The sequence below is a fragment of the Oryza sativa genome, chromosome 10 (genome assembly GCF_034140825.1).
Source record: "Oryza sativa Japonica Group chromosome 10, ASM3414082v1".
Lineage (NCBI taxonomy): Eukaryota > Viridiplantae > Streptophyta > Magnoliopsida > Poales > Poaceae > Oryza > Oryza sativa.
In genome coordinates this window covers 9,330,939-9,340,040 of record NC_089044.1, presented here as the reverse complement: position 1 = coordinate 9,340,040, position 9,102 = coordinate 9,330,939, and the positions used below count along the sequence as shown (strand labels likewise).

At 42.4% G+C, this 9,102-nt stretch overlaps 1 long non-coding RNA gene across 1 annotated transcript; it reads right to left on the bottom strand.

The window, feature by feature from the left end:
* Positions 1-3,048: 3,048 nt before the first annotated feature.
* On the bottom strand, positions 3,049-6,686 carry LOC112936620 (uncharacterized). The gene is made up of 4 exons (XR_003238911.2): positions 6,464-6,686; positions 4,567-4,673; positions 4,382-4,459; positions 3,049-3,185 (listed from the first exon to the last, which is right to left on the bottom strand). It is a non-coding gene; the product is annotated as an uncharacterized lncRNA (long non-coding RNA).
* Between the last annotated feature and the right edge of the window lie 2,416 nt (positions 6,687-9,102).

Below are 9,102 nucleotides of genomic sequence, written 5' to 3'. Positions count from 1 at the left end.
TGAAGTACCTTTTCCCTTAGTAACAGAAGCTGGTGGTGCTAATTGCAGGTGGGACAACAACAATGACCAGGCAATGAAGGCATCATCCTAGTGAGAGAAAACAAACCTGCTGAAAGGTGAGTCTGAAGACTTTCAGAAGTAGGCATCTCAATTAAGGATGAGAGTTGTTCCCTTTGAACTTCTCTGAATCTGGCATCAATTCAATACCTTGGCCCATGTCAGATTAATTCCTGAGTCAGTGTTCTATTTCATTGACATAGTATAAATATAGATAAGTTCAACAACAGCAAAATTATATATAAATGTCTACTCAACCCCCTGAATATAGTGGTTCATCTACTTAACAATCTGAAAAATTAACTTTAGTGTATCCAATAAATATTGAAAAAAAATGTGCAAAAAAAATACATAAACCAATTTCAGTACTGTGGCGAATGAAGTGGGTAGCATGTGGCAATGATAGAGCAGATGAAATAGTCTTAAATCCTGATGGTGTAATTGTCTCTCCTATAATAAGAGACCATATTAAGGCAGAAGTTAATAGGAGGAATGAAAAAAGGAGCAGCGATAAGAAAGAGGACCAGTCAATCTAATCACATGGTCATTTTGCAAATACTAGACATCTAGCGAAGAAATTAAAGAAATAGAAAGCAGGGATCAGATGTGTCACTGAAGTAATGAAAATAAAGTTTTGACTCTTTTCACGCAGTATATATACAAGTGTTATTGCAAAACAAACAAGCACCTTAACTAGAGGTAAACAGAAGGAACGAGTTCAGCACTTGAGCTTACCAAAGACTTGATAAGCATAGATTGTTCACTCTGTAGATGTTAAATCTAATCTAGGTTTAATATTGTGAGCTACTTGCAAGGATCCCCCAGACGCAAAACCCTCCAAAACCTACAAAAGAAACAACCAGATTAGCTACAGATATTAACCTTATCATCTAGCCACATAAAATCGACTTAGTCTGTTTTTGGATTCAAAATAGCTGGTTGAAAAAATAAAAAAAGATCTGACTTGATTGTTGCTCCTATCCAAAAACAATTAAGTTGGGTGATCATTATCTATAAATAATACTGAAATTATTTATAACGAAATTAGGAGGTCCAATACTACTTAGAAGTCTCAAAGATGATTTATTTCATAGCACTATACTTGCAGCAAATAATACCATAATATCATGTGTGTAAGCCATCATATGATCAAGATACAGTATTTAATCATTATATATATGTGCAGATCCATATGATGAAAGTATAGGTTAAATAATAAAGTATTGTGTATTTGCACAGTTGTGTACCAAGTAAATTCCCATTATCTACTAATATCACTAAAAGTTTATCAAGTAAATTCCTATCCTTAAGTGTCCCACTGTGGAGATATAGTTCTAAAAACTCGTGAACATTTCCATACTTTGGAACCAGCAAGTAAAAAAATACTGAATATACATAGCCAGCAATGAGAGCATAAAGGTCCAAAGCACTACTTAAACCTCAAAAGAACTAGAAAGAGATGATTCTACTAACTATAAGCCCACCGTGTTAATACCATAATGTGGGAAGAGTTTGGCTGCGCCAACAGACATGGCAAGACAACAAAATACTACCATGACATTGATCATGGCGTGGCAATGTTTTGCTATGATTTCAAAAGCCATCCTTCTAATCTTCTATATTTAATTTCTACAAGATGAATTACAAAAACTCTGTGCATTGACAACTTTTTGTTTTCCTTGATTCCTGAATATCACTCATTTGTTTGTTCTCTTACATGTTGCAAAAGCACTAAATCAACTGGTCACATTAGGTAACAGGTTCAGTTGTGAAATACCAATAATATCTTATTTACCTTGGTGTGGATAGCTCTCTTGCCCAAGTTTGTTCAGAACGTGGTGTATCGGATGCCTTCGTGAATACATGCGTTGTATGCAAACGACAACTAAGGTACTCGTTTCAATCTATTGAATACTTCAATTCCTTTTGAACTTAATCATGATTGTTCATGTGCCTTTACTAAATTTCATTAGAAACTTTTTGGACGCAACCAAAAAACTTGTTTTTTATATCAGTTTCTTATGCTCTGATTAAATTTAGTTCTTACAGTGCCCTATACATATGAATTTTACAACCCTTTGATAAACTGAAACAACACATACAAAAGAAAAAACAAATGGAACCTTCTACTTCAAAGGTGAGCGGAAGGACAAATCTCACTCTTCCTGTGCACTGACAAGCCCAAAGGACTGGCATCGGAACTGTGCAAAAACAAACAACACAAGTAATATGCATGTGCTAATGCAACGGCGATATTTAGTAATTCAAATAGCCGAAAGTTGATACTGTTTTCAGTCACAAAAGTTGATATTGTTTTAGTTATTAAGCATAGAATAAGATATATTTAAGATTCACTAATCAAAGAAAGAGAGATTTATATTGTTTTGGTAATAAATGTTATTATAGTGTTAATATCATCCTAAAGTAGGTCATGAATGGAGTTTTGCAGTATTTTCATCACTATGACTGAAACATTTTAACAGACAAACAACAATAGCTGTTGGTTTCTAACTTTATATAGCACCAATAGATACAAATATCAGCAGAAAGATTCTACAGGTGTTATTTTTTCAATAAATCTAGCAGCCTGGAAACATTCAGCAACTTCTGCTGCTCACTGATCACCTACCTCTTTGTAGAGCACCCCAAGATTAAACGGTCCACATAAACTGTCCTATCGAACGCATAATTCAAGCACCGTATCGAAGGCAATGACATGTTGTCAAATTCTTGAAGAACAATAGCACTTCATATCAAACTCGAAACATGTTTATGTAAAAGCTTCTTCAGACTTACCTTTCGCTACATATAGTTTTCCTACAAATAGAATATGTTTTTTTTGTAGAAATTTAATGGTGTAAGAAACAGTTAAAAATTTGATCTTCATAGCACCCATAAAAAATGTCACACTCTTCATAAGAAATAAACAATAGTCATATATACCATGCCAGCCAGTCCAAAGCAGAATATGGACGTATGGCTCTTATGTTGGATACACGAACCTATGCATAGGTGCATAAGTACAAGAGAGCTAAATCATACCATGTCTCTCATTCCAGGATTTTATCATCCTTAGAGCCCAGTAAAAGGTAAATATCAGAGACATGGTGCCTTCTATTTCTCCTAAGCTGCATAAAAGCAAACGAGAAAATGCTTATGAGCTATAAAAGAACAGTGATCTTTTCCAACAGCTATATACTTCCCTGAAAATAAGTGGCAAGAAATAGACATTATTAGTCCATCAGAACATGGAATACCTTCTTATCATAGACATCTAGACTCAGGTGTAAAATAACCTGTTGTTTAAGAGAAAAATAGACTGGAGCTTGTGATTAAAATTCAAGAATGGTTGTGGTTAATATTTGCACTATTGAAAGAAATGTATGTACAGAGCTGATGAGATCAATCACACGATCTCAAACCAATCCCAGGTGTTGTACCTGAAACAAGGTTTAGGTTTTTAAAATTTCGGACACTCTGCAGCAACTGATAGAATTAAAAGCTAATAAAAATCTGAATCCATGCACAATACAACTACAATAGATAGGCATACTTATATTATCAACCAGTGTGTAAGAGCATTTTATAAATCATAAAATCAAACAGATTTACCAATAACTCTTTTTAGCAAACAAAATAATGTTACAGACCAATAACACACATGAATATACTGGAGGACATCTACATTTTTGGCTGATGGGACTTTTGGGCTAGAAAATGTAGCTGTTACTATTAATGGTGCCATCCCATTAATGTTTATAACTAAAGGTTCTCAATCTTGCAGAAATTATATAAGACTGGTACAACCATGTTCACATGTAACCGCTGCAAGGACCTCATCAGTCTAATGGATCTTGGTTGTCTCCCATCTTCCCCCTTCTTCTCTTTCCATCTTTCCCCCTATTCTCTTTCCATCTTTCCCATGTTTCCAATCTCTGCCCGTCCTATTCTCTACTCTCTTTCCATCTTTCACCCTTCCCTCTCCCTAAATTGGCACACCCCTATTCTCTATTCTCTTTCCATCTTTCACCCTTTCCTCTCCCTAAATCGTCGCACATGCGATTTCCATCCTATCCTCATGCGATTTCCTTCCCAGCATGCGTTCCCTACAGCGCATGCGCCCTTGACCCCCCTCCCCACCTTGCCCGTATCTACCTGATTTCACGAGATATTAGGATCCAAGACGTGTAGAAGGGTAAGCGGTGGGGACGCTCTGCCCCCTGATGGTGCTCAGACGCCTAGGCGTCTCCTAGGCGACGCTTTTAAACCATGATTATCTTAACTAATGAAATGATTTAACCAAGAGTTGAATAAATGAGCATACCTGCCAATCAAGGAACCTGCAATTGTAGAATGCACTTCTACCTGTTGTTACTCAAACTGCATCTATCTGCCCATACCCCTGCACCACAATTGGTAGATGAGCTTTGTGCGCTCTTGCACAGGCATCTCTCTATGGAACACGAACAAGTTTTGGTAAAAAAAAAGGAACAAGTAAAAATTAAGCACCTAGGGAGATGAGTTGTCAAACGTGACATTCTCTGCAATGAAATCTTTCTCCTCCACAATAATTGTTCCACAACCGAATGTTCCTGTCCCCCAATAATCCTGGATGACTTTACAAGAGAAAAGGGCATGATAACTAAATTAAAAAGATAATATAACTATTCAAATTGCACAAAAGGAGCACTTAGCATTTGACATAAACTGCAATCAAAATTAGGGGGGCAGTTATGGTCTTGTCAACTGAAATGTGAAATACTGAAATGTTCTTTCTAACAAGCTCAAATGTGAAGTGCCTTCACTGCTTTGGGGGGTAAAGTTAGACTTGAAATTAATTACATTGATTAAATTTACCTAAATTTTAGCAGAGGTCAAATCAAAATGACTTGAAAATAATTGGTCTGCATGTGTAACCAGCAACCAACTAAGCATGACAACTACGAGTATAGTGCCACTCCTGTTGCACATGCATCAAATTAGTAATCAGATAGCAAAATAACTAACACAATTGCAGAAACTGCAGGACAATATCTAACCCACATGCTCTGGAATCTCTAGCCTCCAAGATTTCACAATTTTATTACAGAATATATAAAACTATATTACCACTCGATCGATCAATAGGACAATGATGGGAACACGGTTCGAACTTGATTAGTACAGTATGGCCACACCATATATATTAGCTTGAGTATATCTCAAAATCAGTAGTTCAACCACTATGTATTTTTTTTATAAAGCATTTGAAGCTGTCCCTAATAACAGCAGGGATTAATCTGAATTGGAAGTATACTCTTCTTCTAAAAGAAGGCAGAGGTGGTAGGAGTAATTCTTTTGCAATGCATCTATATCATCGGATAATCAATACCCATGCATCTTCAAGTGCCACTGTTAGTTTTAGTTGTAATTTCATATCATGTTAGACACTTGTAGAATAATAGGCATTTATATGTCACCTAGAGAATTATCTTTTCTTGTAAAAGCAAAATAATGTTAATTCAGGTCAAGGAATCATGGAGACAATAAAATCAAACACTCACCAAGCAATCGGTTAATAAGTAGACTAAAGGACGATAGAAGTGAAAAAAAAAAAAACAAACTTTAAAGATTCCTGGGTCTCCACATGATTACGCACCTCTTCTGCTATTGTTCAATTAAATTTCCCCTGAATAACAATTTCAGAGTGCAGAAAAAAGGAAGGTGAAAAATCTGTGATTAAAGTAATATTTGCACATCTAGTGATACAAGTAATACAATATTTATGGATTGGGGAAATAACCTCAGGACTGAACTGTGATGCAAAACTCAATTTCAGTGTTACTTTCAGAACTCAAATATAATATTCACACTTGTGCTGATCTTTCCTTTGCTGTATAAAAGAGTAGCAGAAAATAAGATACCGTTGTACCAATATTATTTTGACAGTGTGGTTCATAGCCTTGGTGAAGAAATATTATTTTAAAGGATATGCAGAGATAAGGTTTTGGAAGGTAGTAACCTCTGCATCTCAAGGCTAACGTAGAAATGAAGCACATCAGTAGAACTGATTCAGTATTGGAGGAAAATGATCATATTTAATCATCTCATCGCAGGAGTTCATTTTGTTCGCAAACCTCTGCATCTCAGGCTAAAATGGAAATGAAGCACATGAATTGAACTTTAGATTCAGTATTGGAAGGGGGTATTTAGCCATCTTCTGACAGGAGTTTATTTATTTCGGCGGTATGGGATATTCGAAAGTTTACTGTTTCAACAATTAAACATGTAATAAGATGGCTATATGATTCACACAAAAACAATGAACTAATGTACGCTATGGCACTGTGCAGAATCTGCAAGCACAACAGGGAAGGAGAAAAATGCACAAACATGGCACTGCACCAATAAGTTTGCAGTATCTTACCTGTTCCTCCGTCGTCACTGTCTAGATCGCGGTCGACTCAGGGCGGTATCGAGGGACAGAAGCAGTGAGGGTAGCGTCGAGGATGTCAGGGAGGTGGCATGGACGGCGTCAGAGGCCAAAGGCCGGGGTGGCGGCATGGACGGGGCTGGGCCGCTGGGGCTGCTTGTTTCGGGGATACGAGTACGACAACTTTGATGATTCAGGGGAGATGACGCCCTTGATGACGAAGGATAGATGGTGGCGGATCAGGAACGGACAGGGCACGAAAGTGGATTTCCAGGGGCAGCAGTGACAGAGGATCGATGGCGGCGCTTGTGGTGGGCGTGGGGGCACAGGCCGGAGGGAAGGGAGGAAGCTCATGGGGGAGGACGGCGAGGGCGGCGTCGAGGGACGGAGGCAGCGTGACGATGGAGGTATTGGCGACAGACGGACGGCACTGCAAGGAGTCGCAGTGGTCGACTCGAGTGTTAGAATTTCAATGGTTACTCTCATTGAGAGGAGGATGGCACTCGAGATGGGGCAATTTTCTGGTTTTCTTCATTCACAAAACACAAAAGCCATACCTTCCCGAGGGAGGTTGGATACATATATATAGCCATAGCTGGCTGGATGGCTGCTAGCTAATTGCTGCCCACACTAGTCTAAAATTTGGACGCAATGCTGTCCTAGAGAGCATCCAAACTGAATAAAGCATAAAGGAGATGCTAGATGCTGTCCTAGGGATGCTAAAAGCAAAACCGAAAGATGCTAAAAGCAAAACTGAAAGGATGCTGTCCTAAAAGGGGGAAAAACAACCTAAAAGCAAGAGAAGGACCACAAGGACCAAAGACCACAAGGCTTATTCCATCATCGAGCAGCACACTAGTCTAAAATTTGGACGCAATGCTGTCCTAGAGAGCATCCAAACTAAATAAAGCATAAAGGAGATGCTAGATGCTGTCCTAGGGATGCTAAAAGCAAAACCGAAAGATGCTAAAAGCAAAACTGAAAGGATGCTGTCCACCCTGAGCTCTACTGCTCCAGTGTCTCTGCCGAGGAGATCACCAAGCAGTCGAGCAAGCCAGAGCGCCTGGGTCGAAGCGGCGGATGCCGCCATGTACTCGGCCTCGCAGCTGGACAGGGCCACCACCTGCTGCTTGACCGACTGCCAGCTAACGAGGCACTCGCCGAGGAAGAAAAGAATCCCGCTCGTGCTCTTGCTGGTGTCGATGTCGCCGGCGTGGTCGCTGTCGCTGTACCCGACGAAGTGTGCCTTGCCAGGACACCTCGGGTAGTAGAGACCGTGGTCGAGAGTCCCCGCAACGTAGCGGATGATCCTCTTCATAGCCTGCTGGTGCTCCGTCGTCGGTCGCTGCATGAACCGACTGACGTAGCCGACGGAGAAGGCCAAGTCCGGCCGTGTGTGGGTGAGGTAGCGAAGGCTCCCCACAAGACGTCGGTACTGTGTAGCATCCACCTCCTCCGTCGTGCTGTCGCGGCTCAGCTTCAGTCTCTCCTCCATCGGAGTGAGAGCTGGGTTGCAATCGGTGAGCCCAGCTAGCTCAACGACGCGCTTGGCGTAGGCGGTCTGTCAAAGCGTGATCCCGGAGTTGTCTTGGTGCACTTCGATCCCCAGGTAGAAGGAGAGAGGCCCCAGATCACTCATCTGGAAGGTGGCCTTCATCTCCTCCTTGAACGCCGCGACCTCCGCATCCTTGGTGCCGGTGATCACCAAGTCGTCGACGTAGACACCCACCAGCAAGGCATTTCCTCCATTGCCCCGCCGGTAGATGGCCGCCTCGTGCGGGCTTTGCTCGAAGCCCATCCCCTTGAGCGTGGAATCCAACTTGGCATTCCACGCCCTCGGTGCCTGCCGCAAGCCGTAGAGGGCCTTGTGCAGGCGTAGCACCTTGCCCTCCTTGCCGGGGATCACAAATCCCGGCGGCTGGTGCACGTAGACCTCCTCCTTCAAGTCGCTGTTTAGAAACGCCGACTTGACGTCCATGTGATGGATGCCCCGGCCTTCCTGAGCAGCCAGCGCAAGAAGGAGTCGCACGGACTCCATCCGTGCCACGGGAGCGAAGGCATCGTCGTAGTCGATCCCCTCCTGCTGCACGAAACCGCGTGCCACCAAGCGAGCCTTGTGCTTGACGATGGCTCCGGCTTCATCCCTCTTCAGCTTGAACACCCACTTAAGGGTGACTGCGCGGTGACCACGAGGGAGGTCAGCAAGCTCCCAGGTGCGGTTCTCCTGAACCGCGTCCATCTCCGACTGCATCGCGGCACGCCATGCCGCGTGTTTCTCGGCCTCTGCAAAAAACCGAGGCTCACCGTCGTCGCACGCAAGGTGCAACTGCGCCTCTAGGTCGCGAGGCACCAGTCCCGGCACCGGCTGGTCGCCGAGAAGATCCTCCATCGTACGGTACCGTAGCTGCTCGCCGTCGTGGTACGCGTCGATGCGCTCCCCGTCGTGGGAGAGCGGAGTAGAGAACTCCACCGGGCTGCGCTCAACACGAGCTGGCGTCGGAGTAGACGTGCCCGGAGGAGTGGCTATTGGTGCTGGAGCGCGTGGGGACACCGGCTGGGGTGGTGTCGACGAAGAGCTCGTCGTAGTCGAAGTCGTGGCCCGAGGGTGTGTTGGTGTTGGAGTCGGTGGAGGC